This window comes from Saccopteryx leptura, chromosome 2 (assembly GCF_036850995.1).
Source record: "Saccopteryx leptura isolate mSacLep1 chromosome 2, mSacLep1_pri_phased_curated, whole genome shotgun sequence".
Lineage (NCBI taxonomy): Eukaryota > Metazoa > Chordata > Mammalia > Chiroptera > Emballonuridae > Saccopteryx > Saccopteryx leptura.
In genome coordinates, this window is record NC_089504.1 from 100,348,125 (window position 1) to 100,369,005 (window position 20,881).

A 20,881-nucleotide genomic window follows, 5' to 3' on the forward strand; every position below is an offset into this window, starting at 1 on the left:
GAAATTCTCTGTCATCACATGATTTTTTTTTTTTTTTATTATGAAGGTTCAAACGTCTGACATCTCCAACTCTTCACTAACTACATACTGAAATGCTCTGCGGCTTTAAGAAAAAAGAGCAAGTACCTCAGACAACAATTTTACTTGGGTTCAAGGAAACCTTTGGGAGTCAAGCAAACTCATTAAGATAACTTGCAATACTGTTTCCAATGTAGAAATATTCAAACTCTCACTATCCCTTGATTGTTTTTTCCAGTTTTTGCAGCACAAACCAACCAAAAAAATGAATCGCCTTTGAATAGTTATTCAGGTCGGGTTAAAGTTTTGGAGCCACAATGCACACACATATATATATAAAACACAAATTTACATTTTACTACATAAACATTCCTGCTCTCCAAATCACTCACTGGCTAAATAAATTACCACGAAAACATGTCTAAATCTGAGCAGAAAGAAAGTTCCATGTGTTTATACAAGTGCTCTTCCTTTCTGTCCTATAGAAATGTAGTGTATGTAAACACCCACACAGGCACAGGAACACTTGTACACCGAGTCACTTCGGTAAATCGAGGGAATTTTCCGGTGTAATCGTGTACTCGACCAAACGAAGGTGCATTTCGGCGGAGACCGCGTTTTCTAGGCCTGCGGATCCAGCTCCTGTACACGGGATCCGGGGTTCCCGCGCAGCACCCGGCCCGGGCCGCGCTTCCGAAGCACAAGACTGAACCGACAGGCTTTGGGTTTCGGGGAAAAGCTGGCTCCACCTACCGGCTTCTATTCTCATCTATTTCCCCTCCTTTTCCAAAGGCCGAAGGCTCGAGCGTCCCTGCCGATGGCCCCGGACACCGGGACACCGGCCGAATGGCCTGCTTACAGCCACATCCACCCTCGTTGCCTTTGCGGGCTGAGAGGTGCCGGGCTCCGCGTGCGCACGGCCGGAGCGATGGGGGGGGGGGGGGGGGGGAGCGCGCGCACACCTACCTGCGCAGGTGAGCCCGGGGCGGGGCGGCGCCGGGTCAAAGCGCAGGGAGCGGGGGCGGGCTGCCGGGCAGTGCGTCCACGGGGCCGTTCGGTAGCAGCTCGGGCTGCGGGCTATTCCTCTCTCCTCCCGCCGCCAGATCGCCTCAGCCGCCTAGCGCGCGGCGCTTCCTCATTTTGGGCAACTTCCTTAACTCGCCGGGACCGGCCCCGCACTTCCTCCCGGCCGCGCCCCAACACCCGGTGCGCCCCCAGCGCCCCTTCTGTCCCCAGCTCCCCCTATACTTCCAGCGCCCCCTATGCCCCCAGCACTCAATGAGTACCCAGCGCCCCCTGTGCCCCCCAGCACTGAGTGAGGCCTCAGCGCCTGGGGCAGGGAGCTGAAGACTCAGCGCGGGGACCCAACTCCAAGGTCCGACTGGAAGGGCGGAGGGGAGAAGGGGAGAAGCCACTTGGGTGACCTGCTTGCCTCCCAGGCACACAGGGCTAGGAGTCTTAAGTACAAAGAAGGCTAGTGCCAACCGAGAAATATCTTCCCCTGTCGCCTGTAACCCATTCCTTCTAAGGAAGACACCCCCACTCCCAACCCCGGGGTGTGCCCGGTCCCCACGCTGCTGGGGAAGGGAAGATTGTTCCTTGGGTGGTGTATATTCCCAGTCACCCACCCAAGGCAGCCCTGTTTACCGGTGACCAGGAGACCATGGGATCATGCCAGTGGTCTCAGTGGAATGCCAGTCTTCACCGGCCCAGCCTGCTTTTGAGGGCTTTTATTATTACAGAGCTCATGACAGTCAGTCTCCTTCCTTCCATCGACAGTGGCTAAGTTTAATTCTTTTCTGTAGTCCTTTAAATGGTTGAGAAACACCTACCTGGTTCCCCTCCTCCTACTCCTCTCCCCTTTTTTTGTTGTTGGATAGCCCTCCTTAAAATCTTCTCACAAAAGTTTCCAACCCCACACATTCTCGGTAACACTGGCTAGGAGGGCCTGTTTCTAAAACCTGTTTCCTGAGCCAAATACAAGAAACAAAACAAAATATTTAGTGTGTTAGTTCATAATTGCCATGGAGAATGGGTTTACGTTCTATGGTAGCCCCTCAGTTCCTCCAGGTGGACATCTTTTCCATCCATTTTGTCATTACATTTCTAACCCAAGTGAATGGTTTTTTATTATGGTTATATGTGTTACCCACTGACCTTCACTGTGCTTCAAAGAGCCAACAAAATAGCCACCGTTCTCTAAACGAAGGCTACAGAACAATTCCACAGCTTTTCAGAGTTGTGTTATTGTTGGAAATGAGTGCCCTGTAGGGGACCTGACTCGAGTTTGCTACAATGACATGCCTCCTCAGGGACTGCTCATGGGAGGAGGTGATGTTCCAGGTCTATCTTCACACTGCCCTTTAGCACTGCTGTGGCCGTTTCTGAGTAAACTGAAAAAAGTTAATCAGTATGCTTGTAATGATTTTTTTTTTATGTTAAAATCATCACACAAACACCTAGAAAAATATCTTACCAACTGACAACACATTTCTCCCAGGCTTCCTTCCTTTGCCCTGTGTTCTGACTTTGTTTTCATCTTTCACTCTAATAATTCTTAGCTGTGCTTGTGCATTGAGACCTGGAAGCCCTCCCAGCAAAACCCCAGCCCAAATGGTCTCAGGGACACACCACAAGTCAGTTTTTAACGTTTCCTTTTCCCTGGGGAGTCTTTATCTATTTATTTCCGTAAAAAATAGTCACTATATGTTTCTGGTTTTGCTGTATGAATTCTACCATATGAAGTCTCACATGTCTGCTGTGTCCTTTGAGTGTTTCTGTGGTTCTCATTTCTGTGTCTGGCTTCCGTATTTCTGTGCTTGGTCACATTCAATGGGAGCCACTCACTGTCCCTGAAACATTTGTGGAAATTGGTTGAGGCTTAGGAAATAGGTATTTTCTTCCTTCCTTCCTTCCTTCCTTCCTTCCTTCCTTCCTTCCTTCCTTCCTTCCTTCCTTCCTTCCTCCCTCCCTCCCTCCCTCCCTCCCTCCCTCCCTCCCTCCCTCCCTCCCTCTTTCTTTCTTTCTTTCTTTCTTTCTTTCTTTCTTTCTTTCTTTCTTTCTTTCTTTCTTTCTTTCTTTCTTTCTTTCTTTCTTTCTTTCTTTCTTTCTTTCTTTCTTTCTTTCTTGTGAGAAAGTGAGGCAGACACCCTCATGTGCCCTGATAGGAATCCACCTAGCAACCACATCTTGAACCAATGTTCTAGTACCAGGCTATTTTTAGTGCCTGAGGCTGATGTGCTGCAATGGAGCCATCCTCAGTGCTCCAGGGCCACACTTGAACCAGTCGAGCCACTAGCTTTGGGAGGGGAAGAGAGAGAGAAAGGAGAGGAGAGGTAGAGAAGCAGATGATCACTTTTCATGTGTGCCCTGGCCGGGGAACAAACGCAGCATGTCCCACACACTGGGCCCATGCTCTATCTACTTAGACAACTGGCCAGGGCAAGAAGTAGATATTTTCTTTCAGAGAGAATTTGCCTTTGCTGCTGTCAGAAGCCTAGGGTGCAACTAGGATTTGGACAACTTAGTTTCTCAGCTAATTTTTTTTTTTTTTTGACATCTAAGTGGGATGAACTTGGACACAATTTTGGTCCACTTGTGGTTACAGTTTTCCAAAGATGCATTTCTCCTCTTCCTGCTTTGTGCTGCCTCTCACCTTTCTTTTAGTTTGGAGTACATGTGTCCTGTAGTCATGCCTTTCTCTCCTTTAGTTTACTCCATCATTTCAGAGGGTCACAAGCTCTAGGACTTTCTTGAGAAACAAAAGTGGATACCATCTTATCCAAAGAAGTTTTACCCTCCGGCTTGATTGATGGTTTGGTTTGTATAGAATTCTAGTTCACAAATTATCTTCACAATTTTAAGTCTTGTTCTATTGTGTTTTTGCTTCCAGGATTGCTGGTGAGAAACCCAGACCCCTCCATGTCTTCGTTTTTCATCTTCTCACTCCAGTTCTTTACCTTTTGAGCACGGTCACTGGTTCACTGTTTGTTCTTCTCCACACTTCCCAGCTGTCCCCAGACCTTCCATTTGCTCTTCTCCTCTGTGGGTGACACCTGCATACTCCTTACATTGGATCTTTTCACTTTCCCCTTTCTGGTTGCTGGCTGTAGGGCTTATCTGTCCCTCTATGCCTGATTTCCCGTTGTCGTTGGGCATGGAGTTGTGTTGAAGTGACTGAGCTCTCCCCAGAACCATGAGACTCAGTTGAATAGAAGAGGGTTGACTACCTCTTGGGGGACAGAGAGGGGAGAGCCTACCCTACTCTTTAGGAGGCAGCTTAAAGCATCTGGAGCTGGGTCCCTGGAGGCTTCAGTCTTGGGCAGTCATTCCAATGGCTGATATCTTGCCATAATCACTACCCCATTGTCAAAAACAGGTAAAGCTAGGAATAAATGATTACTCCTTTTCTGTTTCTGTCAAGATTTGAGTGAGAACTGTCAGGATCCTGTGAACTCCCCAGATGTGGTTTCTGGGAGGTGGACGCATGATCTCACACTCACCCACTCACACTTCTCTGTTTTTCACCTGAGCCAGCGCTTTTCTGAGTTCGTCATGGTGAGTCCTTCTTTCCTTGTTTGGTTACTTTTGGTAACTTTTACATATTAGTTTTCTCTTCCTTCCCTTTTATCTTGGGTGGCAAGGAAGGAGAGATCTTTTTATTGTAGATAGTGGGGCCTTAATACTCCCTGAATATTTATCCAAAATTTAATGCCACACATTTTTACTATAGAATATGCATCATACATCTTAAGATTTAGAATGCAAGGTCCTCATTTTATCTCTGTAAAATTAAAAATACATGAGTTACACATGATATATGTTAGGATGCTTTAGGTTACAAGTAAAAGAATACTTAATTCCAACAATTTTTATTTACTTACTTTTTATTTTATTTATTTATTTATTTATTTATTTATTTATTTATTTATTTTTGAGAGGGAGAGAGACAGACAGAGACAGACAGTAAGGGAAAAAGATGAGAAGCATCAATTCTTCACTGTAGCACTTTATTTGTTCACTGATTGCATTCTCATATGTGCCTTGACTCGGGGGCTCAAGCCAAGACAGTGACCCCTTGCTCAAGCCAGTGACCTTGGACTCAAGTCAGTGACATTTAGGCTTAAGCCAGTGACCTTGAGATCATGTTGATGATCATGTACTCAAGTTGGTAAGCCCAAGCTCAAACTGAATGAGCCTGCACTCAAGCCGGTGACCTTGGGGTTATGAGCAGGGGACCTCAGCATCCCAGGTTGATGCTCTATCCACTGTGCCATCACTGGTTGGCCAACTCCAACTATTGACATAGTAAAATTTTATTGGGACAAAAAGGAGAAATCTCCAGAGGTACAAAACCATTAGTTATACTTTTATACAAATTATTTTAAGTTGAGGTAAAAATGACACAACACAAATTCACCATTCTCACTATTTTATGATGCAATATCTTAATGCTATCTTGTCTTATGTGGGAAGGTTAATTCTGCTTGGCCAGGATTGCCGAATCTCAGTGATGCCCTCCACCTGGCCCCATCACCCTACCTTCCCAAATGCCACAAAATGTGACAGGAAGAACAGCTTCTTTCCACTGTCTGGTACCGTTGCCAGTTCAACCTTGATTTAAACACAACCTTTCATCTACAAATGATGGACTTCCTTCTTATTCTGTTTTGAACAGGTAAGAAAAAGTTACTAAAGGAGCTAGGATAGCATCTGAACTTAGACTATGTTCAGAGTCTAAGCCCAGTGGCACGAACTCTGGCCGGGTGTTGGAGGCATGGGCTGTCAGCTCAGCACTGCCCCTTTCCTGGGCTCATGGCTCTGAGCAAGTCAAGTCTCCTCTGTGTACCTCTGATTTCTCTTCTGTAAAATTCAAATCAGAAAACAATTAGTGCATGTCTTTAATTTTTTTTTTAGGTATTTAATTTATTGATTTCAGAGAGATATAGAGAAAGGAATATATATATGTATATATATATATATGAGAGGGAGAGAGAGAGAGTGAAACATCAATTTGTTGTTCCACTTAGTTATGCATTTTTTGTTTGTTTCTCATATGTGCCCTGACCAGGGATAGAATTTGCAACCTTGGCATATTGGGATGATGCTTTAACAACTGAGCTACTTGGCCAGGGCAATTATTGTGTGTCTTTTTTGCCATTTTGCCAAAGATGATTCTGAGCACCAGAGACTAGAAAGTTAGAAAAAGGATGGAAAAATCTATGTTCACAAATAACTTCTGTAAGGTATTTTTCCCTGCTGAGAATGAAGGAATGGGCCAGAGCCACAAAGTGTGGAATAGCAAACGACTTTATTGAGTACAGAGCGCACATCCTGCCCGGCAAGGTTCCCTGGCCCCGAGGAAAGAAAGATGGAGGAGAGATGGAGGTTAGGGAAGTTGCACGGATTAAACTGCATGGGAGATATTTAAAGGGTCCTTCTAGGGAAGTGGAGCTACTATGACGTGGTGAAATTTCACTGGCTGGCAGATGATCGCTTCTTTCCAAATGGTTCCTGGGAAACTTACTTTGGCGGGCTTGATTGTGGGCGGTCCTAGCCAAAGTGGGCGGGTCTGAGTTCCTACGTGACCATCCCTCTATCCACCAACCTTACATTCTGACCTTTTGTGTTAAATAGTAAAGGGGCACCGTTTATTCATCTGGCTACTTCCTGCTGAATAGGGGCGTCGTGGGGAGGGGGAGATCAGAAGGTGGTGGCTTTGGGGGGTGTCAGGAGGAACATCTGTGTGGCCGTGACTGGAGAAACTTCACAGATGCGGTCCTGTAAGGATTTAAAAAAAACAGAGGAGTAATAGGGGAATTTGCAGGGTCCAGCCTTTTGGTGAGCTGGAGATGGATGAAGTCCAGTGGTTCCGACTGACAGTGGTCATATAAGGAGGCAAGCTTGAGGCAGAACTGCATGTCAGGAGTGGCGTAAAAAGAGGAAAGGAAGAGGGTCCCATCCATTCCCATAACCGAAACCTGTGAGGGAACTAGAGGTTCAGAGTATGAAGGCAAAAACAGAGAAGGCAGCCCCCAGGTCCACAAGAAATGAGGTGGACTGACTTACCCACTTGTTGCAGAACCCTGGGTTTTCCGAGTCCAACATGTCCTAGGAGTTCGGGTGATGCACCCACCTGGCTGGATTGTCCTTCCATTTGGTCGGCTTGTCCTCCACGTAGAGGCGCTGAGGAAAAAACCTGTCGCCCAAAGGGGCAATCACTCCGCCAGTGACCAGGCTGCTTGCAGTCAGGGCAGGGCTCAGTGGGCAGCCACTGGCAGGGGCCCTGCCGGGACCAGGGGTCCTGCTTGCCACACTTAAAGCAAGCTGCTGGTGGCTCTGCTGGTCTCAGGGTTGCCACAAGAGTCGGGGTTTGAAGCGTTATCTTCTGCTGCATGCAGGGCCTGGCAAACAGCCTTGGCCTGTTTCTACTAGTTGGGACCGTTAAAAACTTTAAATGCCATGTTCACAGGTTCTGGATAGGGGTTTGAGGGTTTGGGAATAAGAGGAGGGGGCTCATGTGGAGCCCGGCATCCAGATCCTGCAGGAAAAACCCTGTAGCCAAAGGCAAGACAGGGCAGGAACTTCCTGCAAGAAAATTGGGGTTGGACGTCCTGAAAACCGGTGTAAGAGCCAATGCCAGGCTGAGAAAGGCCTGACGGAGGAGGGACTAGAGAACACAGTGAAGGGAGGGGCCCCTGGCCAGCAGGGGAGGAGAAAGAGAGATGGTAGTAGATGGCGAATAAGAAACAGGTTTTTGCGAAAGGAGGGGAGAGAGAGTTTGGAGTCCACGGAGAAGGAAAGATTAGGAATGGAGGTTTTAGGTGAGGTTTCTCTGGCCAGAAAAATGCCTGCGCGGTGGAACAGGCAGCACAGAGATTAAGGATGGTTGCGCAAATAATTAGAGGCCGTGAATGTAAGAGATCTCCAATCAATTCCCAGCTTTTTTGGCGATAGTTAAATTGGTGAGGGTGTTAACACCGAAAGTCCCTTCAGGAGGCTAATTGAGTGGGTTCTGTGGCCTGGCCACAGTGGAGAAGAAGAACAGTTTCTTCTTCCTTAGGGAGGGAAATTCCTGTGCCCTCACAGCTCCCCTCAGTTCTCAGAGTGGTCAGATTTGAGCATTAGCGTCCTAAAAACTCAATGTCCAGCCACGGATGAAAGTGGATGTGCTTGGGGAGGTCTCCACAAGCACATGCTCACTCGGACAGACGGAAAAGACTTCCCTGACATAGCTACGGTTTCGGACAGGGACTCTCGGAGGAGAGAACTGAGGCGAATGCTGGAGGCAGGGGACTTACCACACCGTGCGCTGAAGTGGGTTGGAGATTGGAGATCCTGGTTCTTTCTCGGAGGGGAGGGGAAAGGAGTGGTCCTTGCAGACTTCTAACTTCTCCTGGGTTTCGGCACCAAAATGTGAGGTATTTTTCCCTGCCGAGAAGGAAGGAACAAGAAGGGCCAGAGCCACAAAGTGTGGAATAGCAAACGACTTTATTGAGTACAGAGCGCACATCCCGCCCGGCAAGGTTCCCTGGCCCCGAGGAAAGAAAGATGGAGGAGAGATAGAGGTTAGGGAAGTTGCACGGATTAAACTGCATGGGAGATATTTAAAGGGTCCCTCTAGGGAAGTGGAGCTACTATGACGTGGTGAAATTTCACTGGCTGGCAGATGATCGCTTCTTTCCCAATGGTTCCTGGGAAGCTTACTTTGGCGGGCTTGATTGTGGGCGGTCCTAGCCAAAGTGGGCGGGTCTGAGTTCCTACGTGACCATCCCTCTATCCACTGACCTTACAACTTCCCTTTTACATACCTCAACAGATAGTCATACATTTGCTTACATTATTTTTTAAAATACAATTACAGTTGGCCCTCAGTATCTGTGGGTTCAGCCAACCATTGATAGAACATATTTGGGGGAAAAAATCCCACAATCTTCCAAAAAGCAAAACTTGAATTTGCCAAGTCTGAGCATTACACACTGAATCCACACAAACAAAACAAAGTGCTGTGTGGGCATATTTGCATATACCCTATTTGCCTATAATGCAAATTTGGTTATACGCAATTGACTCACTTAACTTTTTATTATTGAGTTGTAGAGTTTTTTACATATTTTGGATATAAGTTCCTTATTATATTATAGATTTGCAAATTTTTTTTCTCCTATTTTGAGGGCTTTCTTTCTACTTTCCTGACGGTATCATTTTCAGGATAAAAATTTTTTATTTTGATGATGTTAAATTTACTTAGTTTTCTTTTGTAGCTTGTGCTTTTGTATTATAGCTAAACAATCATCGCCTAACCACCCCAGGTCATGAAGATTTATTCCTCTGTTTTTCTCTAGGTGTCTTATACTTTTAGTTCTTAGATTTATGCCTCAGATTTGTTTTGAATGAATTTTTGTCTAGTTTAGGACAGAGGCCCAACGTCAGTCTTTTGCATGCACCTATCTAGTGGTCCCAGCACAACGGCAGTTATTGAAACAACCACAGATGACCATAGAACAGTGCAGGGGTTAAGGGTGCCCACCTTCTTGCTGTCAAAAAGTCTGCCTATAACTTCTGATTCCTCAAAAATTTAACTGCCACGAGCCGACTGTTGACTGAAAGCCGTACAAATAACAAAGCCGGTTAACACATACTTTGTATTTTTTATGTATTGTGGACTGCATTCTTACAATAGAGTAAGCTAGAGAAAAGAAAATGTTATTAAGAAAATTATAAGGGAGCCTGACCAGGCAGTGGCGCAGTGGATAGAGCGTCGGACTAGGATGTGGAGGACCCAGGTTCGAGATCCTGAGGTCGCCAGCTTGAGTGTGGGCTCATCTGGTTTGAGCAAAGCTCACCAGCTGGACCCAAGGTCACTGGCTTGAGCAAGGGGTTACTTAGTCTGCTGTAGCCCCACGGTCAAGGCACATATGAGAAAGCAATCAATGAACAACTAAGGTGTTGCAACGAAAAACTGATGATTGATGCTTCTCATCTCTCTCCGTTCCTGTCTGTCTGTCCCCATGTATCCCTCTCTCTATCTCTTTCTCTCTGTCTCTAAAAAAAAAATTAAAAGGGAAAGAAAGTACATTTTCAATATTATATGTATTTATTGAAAAAATAATCAGCTAATAAGTAGACCCATGCAGTTCAAACCATGTTGTTCAAGAGTCAGCTGTATTCTGTCCACAACTAATTACCTTGACACCCTTGTTGCATACGCCTTTGAGTTTCCTTCTGGACTCTAAATTCCATCTCATTGATCTATGTATCTATCCTTACACTAGAATCACAGAGTCCTAATTACTGTAGTTTTTGGGAATTGGAAGGTTTGAGTCTTATAACTTTTTTTCTGTTTCAAGATTGTTTTAACAATGATGATTGCTTTGCATTGTGAAAAGAATTGTAGCATTAGCCTGATGTTTCTGCAAACACAGAAGCTGGGAATTTGACAGGGACTGTGTTGATTCTATAGATCAATTTGGGAATATTGCCATAGTAACCATTTTAAATATTTTCATCCATGAACATGGTCCATTTGTTTTTAGATTTTCTTTAATTTCTTAATTATTAAAGCATGGTTTCTTTACTTCTTTGAGTATATGCATTGCCAGTTTCTGAAGTCTTTGTCCACTAGGTTCACACATCTGAGTCCTACAAAGGCCTTTCTGTTGCCTGCTTTCCACCCCTGTGCACAGGTGATGCTTTGCTGAGTCTACGTCTCATTTTATTTTTTGGTTGAAGACTAGACATTTAAGCAATCTATATATAGCAAGTCTGGACACTGATCCCTCCCCTGCCAACACTTGTTCATGTTTGCCTGTTGATTTTGCATCTCTCTGGTCTCCTGGCCGGACTATCTCCCTGGCTGTGGATGGCCGGGGATGTCACTCCTTTGAGGGTACAGCCTGGTCTGTGGGACAGCTCCTCTGACCCCAGGAACAGCTATGGTCTGAGGGGCTCTCTTTAACTCTCTCTGATCTCCTCCATGAGCTTCTGGCTGATTTGCTACTGGTGTCACATCCAGATGTTAGCCCCTTTAATCACCTCCTGATATCTCTATTGTTTTCTATAACACCCCCGGGTATAACTTGCATCACCCTCTGATCCCTGAAAACCCATTCACTTTGCAGGAACAGATAATCACCAGTCTTTGAGACCTGGTGGGGAGGGGCTCTTTTTAACTCCTTTTGTCCTGCTTCTCTCTGTTATCTTGCAGCTGGTCTATGTTTTGCTTGTTGCTACTAGTATCATCAAGTTTCAGCAACACTCTTAAGCCTGAACTTTCTAATGGTCTGTTATGATGAACTAACATTAGTCGCTGTAGGGAGAGCGAGGAGCTCTCTGTTCCTACAACCTGCCTCTCCCCTAGGAGAAGCCTCTGCGTTCCTGTGCTGGGACTGGGGTTAAGGACTGTGGTCTCTTCTCCTAGAGTGACACCTTTCTTAGCAAGACAATGGGTGGGGATGGTGGTCTCGGTTTTCTTCTTGTGGAACTTCTGCCCTACAAGTGGGCCATGAGGGAGCCCCATTCTCCTGGATGAACTGGCTTAAAGTACACTTTTGCAGCACAGAGCTGGGTATGGGGAGGATGAGGGGTCTCATGGCCCCCACCTTCTGGTGAAATCACAGCTGCAGACTGGGAGTTGCATCACCTGGAGTGAGACTTCTATCCTGCTGAGCTGGGGGTGAAAGGGGGGATGGAGTGGGTTATGGCTCCAACAACACACATGCTCCTCTTCTCACTGAGAATTTGTAATTTTTCTTGAATAAATGTTTTTCTATTTGCTATATGACCTCAGGACAATTTTCAGAGATTGGAAATTGTTTGGGGTGTGTGTGTGTGTGTGTGTGTGTGTGTGTGTGTGTGTGTGTGTAGATAGATAGGTAAGTAGGTAGGTAGATGATAGAGAGAGAGAGAGATAGATAGAGAGATAGATATATAGATAATAGAGATAGATATATATATTTTTTGCCAGTTAAATAATAGTTTGCTGGAGAGAGTTTCCGCCAAACTCATCTCATTTCTCATTCCAGAAATCTGACTCTTCTTTTTTTTTCTTGAGGCACTGAAGTTTAAGGGTTTTTATGAAGGAAATTAAGAGAGCAGCATTCTTTTTTTTTCTTAATTGAGTGAGAGAAGGGGAGGCTGAGACAGACTCCTGCATGTGTCTTAACTGGGATCTACCTGGCAAACCCACTAAGGGCGATGCTTTTCCCATCTGGGTCGTTGCTCTGTTGCTGAGCAACCTGAGCTATTTTTTTAGTGCCTGAGGTGGAGGCCATGGAGCCATCCTCGGTGTCCAGGGCCACTCACTCCAATCATTAAGCCATGTCTTTGGGAGGAAAAGAGAGAAAGAGAGAAGGGGGAGAGGTACAGAAGTAGATGGGTGCTTCTTCTGTGTGCCCTGACCGGGAATTGAACCTGGGACATCCACATGCTCTACCACTGAGCCAACCAGCCAGGGTGAGAGCAACATTCTTAAACTCAGCAGAAGGGAGCTTGGGCAGAAGATGCCAGGCAGAAGGGCCTTGACTAGAGGGAGAAAGGATCCAGGACTCAGGCCACCTAATTATGACGTCCTTGGGGCTGAAATATTAGTAGCAATCTACCCATGCCCACCAGAAGGATACTCTTTTTGTCCTCCCTGGCATGCATGCTACAAATTATAAATACCTGTCCCAGACAGTAGAAAATTAAACATACAAAACTGATACTGTGTGACAAATTGCTGGCATTTCCTTTCATTTCAGTAGTATTCAAATGGACCTTGCTCCTTTAAGTCTTTAAGTTTATATGTGATCTTAAGGGGGTGACAAATGATTCATTAGAAAAAATAAGTTAAATATAAAGTCGCTAATTTGATGAGCACTATAACATGCTTTTAGGAGACTCTTCTAATGTATGTTGCATTAAGTGTGTTGGTGTGAAATCATATTAAATATTAATATCCTTGGAATCACGATCTATTTTAAGTGTACCCAGCAAAAAATATAGCTAGAAACAAAGAACAGAAATTATATTTTCTGACTCAAATATGTTTCAGTTCCACAAATGGGTGTTTCCTGCTTGCCCACACATCTGTTGCACTGATGATATTTGAAAAACTTGACGGACATAAATTTTCAGGATTGACTGGGGTTAAGGTAAACATCTTGAAACTCAGATAGGATGAAAAGTTTTTATACTTTTCCTTCTTACAGGTGGCCAACAGGTACAGGAAAATATAGAGATGGCCGGCAGGTACATATAAGAAGCTCAACATCACTAATTGTCAAGGAAACACGAATCAAAACCACAGTGTGTTATCACCTCACATTTATGACAATGGCAAATATCAAAAAACTAGAAATAAATGTTGGAGAGGACATGGAATAAAGGGAACCCTTTGTGTACTGTTGGTAGGACTGTAAATGGACATAACCACTATGGAAAACAGTGTAGAGGTTCCTCAAAAAAGTTAAAAACAGAACTGTCATAATCCAGCAATTCCACTTCTGGGTAATTATCTGAAGAAAGCCAAAACATCAACTCAGAAAGATATAGATGCCCCTCTGTTTATTGCAGCCAAGATCTGGAAATAACCTTAGCATCCAATCACAGATGAATGGATAAAGAATATTATTCAGCCACAGAAAAGAATGTAATCTTGCCATTTGTGACCCCATGGATCAACCTAGAAGGCATTATGCTTAGTGAAATGTGTCAGACTGAGAAAGACATACTGTATGATCTCATTTTGGAATGTGTAGGTGTGTGTGTGTATGTGTGTATATGTATAATATATATATAATATATATATGTATGTGTGTGTGTGTGTGTGTGTGTATATATATACACAAGTTCATAGGTACAGAGAACAGATTGGTATTTGACAGAGGCAGGGGATTGGGTGATAGGATAAATGGGTAAACTATTTATTTATTTTTAGTTTTACACAAATCAGATTTATTTTTAAAATTAAAAAAAATAAAAAGTTTCAAATCAATGTATCTTTTGCAGTTACTAACACAATTTTCTGTAAAATTTGTTTGTCAAGTAGAAATGGAAGAAAGGAACGATTGACCAAAGTTATCTACACTCTTTACCCTTTGAGTCTGTGGGTCCTAAAGACCCAACTTCCTCTTCTCCTAATGAGGACTCTTTGATTTGACTTGAATCCAAGACAAAATAGATTACAAGGAAGGTCTGGGTGCCACTAGACAGGTGGGGATAAATGGAAACAAAATTTATGAATTGAACTGAATCAATAAATAACTCTGGTTTTCCAAAGATAAAATATAGCTAATAAGAACCTTAATAATGAGGGTAAATTCTAAAAGTCACCCAAAATCATAACCCTAGAGGCAGCTACTCCTAAACTTTTCTTGATGTGGTTTTAGTCATCTGCCTACAAATGGAGACATGTAAATGTAAGTGTGGTTATGTGTTGTTTTGTCACCTGACTACTGGATTAGAAAGTGTCATATTGGATCTTGAACATAGGGACCATGAGTTATAACCCTGATGATGCACAGTTAATTATGCCTAGGGTTTTACTGTAATGAGCAACCTCGCCACAAAGACCCCTGCTTCTACAATACGTCTCTGATGTGTGTGTGTGACAGAGAGAGAGAGAGAGAGAGAGAGAGAGACACGGAGACAGAGAGAGGGACAGATAGGGATAGACAGGAAGGGAGAGATGAGAAACATCAATTCTTCGTTGCGGCACCATAGTAGTTGTTCATTGATTGCTTTCTCATATGTGTCTTGACTGTGGGGAGGGCTCAGTCTGCTGTAGCCCTGTCCCCCTTGCTCAAGCCAGAGACCTTGGGCTCAAGCTGATGAACCAAATGATCCCGCGCTCAAGCCAGCGACCTCGGGGTTTCGAACCTGGGTCCTTTGCATCCCAGCACGACACTCTATCCACTGCACCACTGCCTGGTCAAGCTACATCTCTGATTCTTGACGGGTCTTTTGGATCAAAGGCCTGGACATGGTCACAGAGAGTCAAAGGAGACTCTTGTTGCTGAGTTGCCCTTGGGAACTGGTGCTCTGCACTATATCAGATGAGGCTCAAGGCAGATCAACACTCTGCTTGACCAGCGGGGTGCTGCCTATGCCAGAGGACAGGTGCCTGACCCTTCCTGGTACTCAGGTGTCGCACGGCCAGCCAGGCTCAGGTGCCAGACAGCAGCTGGGGTGGGTGGCCCCCTCCTGTAGCCTGAAGTGATTAATTCCAAGCTCTATCCAGGCTTTTTATCCTGTGCAGTGTGAAAGGTGAAAGAAATCTCATTTATATTTCTAACCTGTATCATTTCAACTGGAGAGACTGGATATCATTGTGAAGTGCCTATTGAACACCTCTTCTGATATTTTCACCAGCTGCTAATTTCTCTATTCATTTTTTAAAAAGTATTAGTGGACTGTTAACCTTATTCCTATCCATATTTACCAGTTATGTTGTAAACATTTTCTCCAATGTGTCCTTTGTTTCAACACTTCGTCTTTCATTTGTTTATTTATGCCAAAAATAAGATTTCAGATTCTTTTTTTACATAGAAAAATCACCTATGTTTTAAATGCTCACAACTTTTTACATTTAAAATTTTATATCCCCATTGAAATTTATTCATAAGCAGTAAGAAAGACTTTCAGTCTCCTTCCCCAAACGGTCAGTTTATCCCACAGTCCGCCTTCTCACTGATTGGTCATTAACCTCAATCAAGTATCGAACTTTGTCAACAGGTCCATCTCTGGCCTTTTCATTTGCTCTGTTCTACTTATTCTCTAATAGGTTAGGATGTTACCGCGCTAATTGCTGTAGCTTTTTCATTTTGCACCATTTATAATCCTTTTTCAGGATATGAAAAATACTTCTTGAATGGGAAAAGCCCCTTCCCCAATGTGATAGGATTTTTACTTTTGTTACCTATAGACTGAGAAAGTGCATGCGTGTGTGGGTTCTTAGAACACAGGTGCTCTGATTTAGTTTTGAGGAGATCATGAAGGAAAATAGGGAAGCTGTCCTCTAATTCATGGCTGTTGAGTAGAAAAGTGAGTCTGTGATATAGTGATAGACCACAATTCTCTAATTGTGATCTGTATGTATGTTGTTGTTATTTTGTTTTATTTTATTTTATTTTTTAGAGAGAGGATAGAGAGAGGCAAAAAGACAGGAAGGGAGAGAGATAAGCATTAACTCTTAGTTGCAGCGCCTTAGTTGTTCATTGATTGCTTTCTCATATGTGCCTTGACCGGGGGACTCCAGACAAGTCAGTAACACCTTGCTCAAGCCAGTGACCTTGGGGCTCAAGCCAGCGACCATGGGATCATGTCTATGATCCCAGCTCAAGCTAGCAATCCCATGCTCAAGCCAGATGAGCTTGCATTCAAGCTAGCAACCTTGAGGCTTCAAACCTGGGTCCTCAGTGTCCCAGGCTGACACTGTATTCACTGTGCCACCACTGATCAGGCAACAGTGATCTGTTTTGAGTGTTGGCTTTTTCTGATGCTCCTGGTAGCCTGCAACAGGGTGAGAAGCTGAGAAGATTAAGTGCAGATTTCTCTATAGAAGAATATGTTTTACAAATTCATTAGATTATCACTGATAATATAGAATGTATGCACGTCAATTTACTGTATAATTCAGAGGCCGGTGATGGTTGTCTATATTTTTCTGAGTGACTGACTTAACTAACTTTTCCCCCTTTCCGTGTTTGTTTGACATTATGAAGAGACGCATTAGTAGGCAGTGTACATCTGAGCAGCCCTCCAGTCAAATAAAACACGCTCAGACCACGTCCGGCCTCAGCACTTAGAGGCTTCTGCTCTTCTGAGGTTGGGAGGATGACGGCTCACAAGGCCACGACGTATGGACCGTGCCCCTACTCTAACCTTCTATGAGGGAAGGTACATTTTAGAACATGGCCAGGACCCTTGGGGGTTTGGAAGAGACAGTGACAGTGGTCACAACCAGAGGATGGGCAGCTTGAAACAGCAGGAAATGGGGAAGCATCAGTGTTTCGATTTTTGCCTAAAATGGTTGGGAGGGAGGAGCTCCAGCCAGGAGCTCTCAGCAACACAAGGCATCAACCTCCACCCTCGGTAACTGGGAGGTATGGTTCGGGCGCCCTAAGCACACCTCTCATTCTGCATCCTCCCTCCTTGTCAGAGGCTGCAGACACCCTGAGCAACAAGGGCATTAGAACTACGCACCATCAGTAAGAAGCCAACGATGGTCCTGTTAGGATTGGATGGTCCTCCGCTGGCTGCCTGATGTCAGTGTCCTCGTAGTCCGGGTGGTCTGAAAAGAGATTCCAGAGGCCCTTCCTGCGCTGTGTCTGAGCAGGTCAGGGAGGGGAGGGCAGGAAGGGCTGGGGAGGGAAGGAAGAGAGGCAGCCAGCCATTGAGCTCCGGTGCCAGAGTGACAGGAGAGCACCTTCGGACTCACAGCTGCACCTGAGACAGGCTGGCCAGTGCTCCGTTCTCCAGGGCCTGGAGCCTCAGTGCGCAGAGAACTCTGGGACTCTCTGAGCCACAGGGAAGATCCTTGAGCCCCAAGTTCCGTAAGCCTCCGGATCACTGCAAAAACCCCACGAACCATACCCCTCCCGCCAGGAATCCACAGAGGCCATGGTCTGAGCACTCCCTGACCGGTGAGATGGCCCTGTTAACCGGGCAGTGTTTTGTCATTTCAGGAAAAGGTTCTTAACAGGACTTTAAGTTCATTTTTTTTAAACCTTTGAGACATTTTAATAAAACATAATAATTAGAGATCTTGTCAACAGAGGTCATGGATTAGCAGCTGAGGTCCTGTCCACACAGGGAGTTTTGAGTGTGCCCCTCCACCTTCCATGCTCTGAATGTTTACCACATTTTTAAAGGTTTCTTTAAAAACACACAAAAATGGCCTGACGAGGCAGTGGTGTAGTAGATAGAGCATCAGCCTGGGACACTAAGGATCCAGGTTTGAAACTGTGAGGTCGCCGGCTTGAGCATGGGCTCACCAGCTTGAGCACAGCATCACCAGCTTGAGCATGGGATCACAGACATGCTACCATGGTTGCTGGCTTGAGCCCAAAGGTCACTGGCTTGAGCAAGGGGTTACTGGCTCAGCTGGAGCTCCCCATTCTAGGCACATATGAGAAATCAATCAATGAACAACTAAGGTGCTACAACTATGAGTTGATGCTTCTTATTTCTCACTCTTCTGTCTGTCCCTGTCTGTTCCTCTTTCACTCTCAAAAACAAACAAACAAACAAACAAACAAACAAACAAAAAACCATACACACACAAATGAAGCAAAGTACACTGTGCTCTGGAGAGTCTATGGGGCCTGCAAACCCTGACCTTTAAATGCCTGTCTCCCTGCAGAACAAGAGTGCTGATCCCCGAGGTAGGTGATCTGAATTACTGAAGGGGCCTGCCAGGTAGAGGGGCTGTGGTCCTTTTGTGCTGCAGTGGGTTCCTTCCCCAGACTCCCAGAATCAGTGTCTGCTGTAGTAACACATCGATTTAATAGACAGAAATGGTTTAACCAGACGCCAGGTTCTACTTAGAAAAACATATTTGAGACACCCGGGACAGAGCAGCTTTTCCGAGCAGGATTACCTGGTCGTAGTCAGAAAAAAGAAGCACAGCTCAGGTCTCAGCCCCCTCAGACCCCACCAAGGCCACCTCTGGCCACAAGTCTGCCTTCTCCCACCTTCTTCCCTGGGGTCCTTTCAGGGACCTGGTCCACCTACCCTGCCTGACGTTTCCCACAGCCAGAGATGTTGTCCTGAGTTATATTAAATCTTATTTTAAAGAGAAGAAAAGTTTGTTGGTTAGCTTAATCTTTGGAAATCTTGACCAAAGATCTCAATTTAAATACACATCGAAGGATTAAAGATTTCTCATCACTCCATGTAGAAAACAAATTTGACTCAGAGGACTATATTGATAAATGAAAGTCTGTTTTTTATTTTTAATGCATTCCTTTTCATCTGGGGATGATTTTAGATTTGCAGACAAGTTGCAAAGTTGGCACAAGTAGGGCTGCGTATGCCTCTCGCGGGTTTCCCGATGTGCATAACCTGTGTCACCGTGGAGCTGTCACAAACTGAGCAGGTATCGCTGCCACAGGACTGTGAGTGACAGGGCAGACTGGATTCTGATTTTTCCACCAATGGCTGTTTTGTGTTGTGGAGCCCATGGTTTGATTGGGGTCCACCCATGTGTAAAATTCACTACTGACCATGTCCCATTCACACTAGTTTTTCTTGTTGTTGTTTCTTTGTTTTGTTTTGTTTTTTAACTTTCATGACATATTTTTATTCCTATCTCTTTCCACAGTTAGGTTTTTAAAGCAGTAAGACTGGACCTGCTGCTTTCAAAGATTCCTTTCAGATCTGGTGTTTTTTTTTTGTTTTGTTTTTAAATTCGGTAAGATAAAAACCACATGAGAGAAAAAGATTTTAAAAAAAGTTTCCCTTGCTTACATTTAAGTGCTTTTAAAGATCTTTGGATAGATGCCCAGCCTATATTGACAGAAGATAATTAGTAATTTTTCTTAGAGACTCAGAACTTTCATAATTAGAAAGTTCTTTGTAAATTCCAAATAAAATCCCTTCTGTGGCAGTTTAATTCAGCAAAAAATGACAAGGACTTTATCATTATCATTATTAAAATATATAATCACTGGTTGTTTGGTTTAGCTTGTCCCAAGAATCCGGGACCTGGAAGTTTGGTGGCCGTGGAAGAAGAAAGGTCAAGTTAAGCACCCCAGGCAGAACCTTTTGGGCTGGGGCAGGAGAGAAAGAAGCGCCCCCCCCCACCCCACACACACACACAGAGAAAGGCAGATTAAGGTCAGAAGAAAATATTGGGCCCCTTATCATTAGAAAAAAGTGTAAAATTGGGGTTTGGCCAGGCCTTTCAGAAGTGGAGGCTCAGGGCACGCACCCAGTGTGCCCGCCGATAAATCTACTCTGACCCTAGCCAGGGTGGGCTTTGCCAGGACACCCCTTCCTCTCTCCTTGTGAGTGCAAGAAGGCGCTAGGGCTGGGGGCTCCCAGGGCCACCGTCCACTGAGAACAACCAGGCAGGTGAGGGCAGCCTCAGGGCTTTTAGCTGCAGATGCCTGGAAATCAGTCAGCAGCCAAAGAAACCTAAAAGCTTGCCAACCTCCCCTTCCCCACCCCCTGCCCCCCACAAAAAAAGAGCTCTCAGAAAAACTGTGTCAGTTACACCACAGGGAGCACAGTGCTTCCTCCAGCCAGCGAGCTTTCACAGTGAGCATGGCTTTTGTGTTTAAAATGTTCCCTTTTTGAGACAGTTGAGGGGAACTCGGCTTGCAGAAGCTACATGTTCCAATGTTCCCAGACAACTTCCTTCTGTCAGTGACCTTTGGGAGAGTTGAACTCACTCACCCTCAGGAATGTCAGTTCTGCCTCTAGCTGCTGCCTGGAGTGGGGGTGGGGGCGCCATGGCTTGCTTAGCTTAGACCCCTTTCCGCAAGGGGGCTTGGACAACCCAGCCCACCATGAGCACCTGTGTTGGGGGATTTGTGCTTCCACTTAGAGAGCGGGGCAGGACCAGCTCTGAACTCCCTGCAGTGGCCGGCACCCTGCATCCCAGTGTGGTACCTGTGCCCATAAGGGTGCCTGTGGTACCTCTTGGAAACAGCCCTACTTTTCTGGGCTGTTTGCTTCATCCACGGAGGCAGAGGGGCATCCAGCTATTCTGTTCCTCCAGGCTTTATCCAGGACCAGAGCTGTCCTAGGACTGCTGTTCCATTTTTGGCAAACGTCAGTTTTTACAAAATCTTTTTCTTATATTGATCGACACTTGTGCTTCCTAAGACTTCTCTCCTTTGGTGTGAAGGCTGCTTTCAGGGGCTGTCACAATAGTGTA

At 45.1% G+C, this 20,881-nt stretch overlaps 1 protein-coding gene and 1 pseudogene across 2 annotated transcripts in view; one reads left to right on the forward strand and one right to left on the reverse strand.

Moving 5' to 3' along the window:
- Positions 1-1,164, reverse strand: part of SYK (spleen associated tyrosine kinase) — a 101,842-nt gene extending 100,678 nt beyond the window's left edge. The window contains exon 1 of one of the 2 annotated variants that reach the window (XM_066368416.1): positions 985-1,164. The gene's annotated coding sequence lies outside the window, so the exon portion shown is untranslated. Of the gene's footprint in view, positions 1-771; positions 894-984 lie in introns of those variants that run through there. The other variant, XM_066368417.1, reaches the window with a different exon arrangement.
- Positions 1-20,881, forward strand: part of LOC136391469 (anillin-like) — a 90,625-nt pseudogene that overhangs the window by 18,506 nt on the left and 51,238 nt on the right.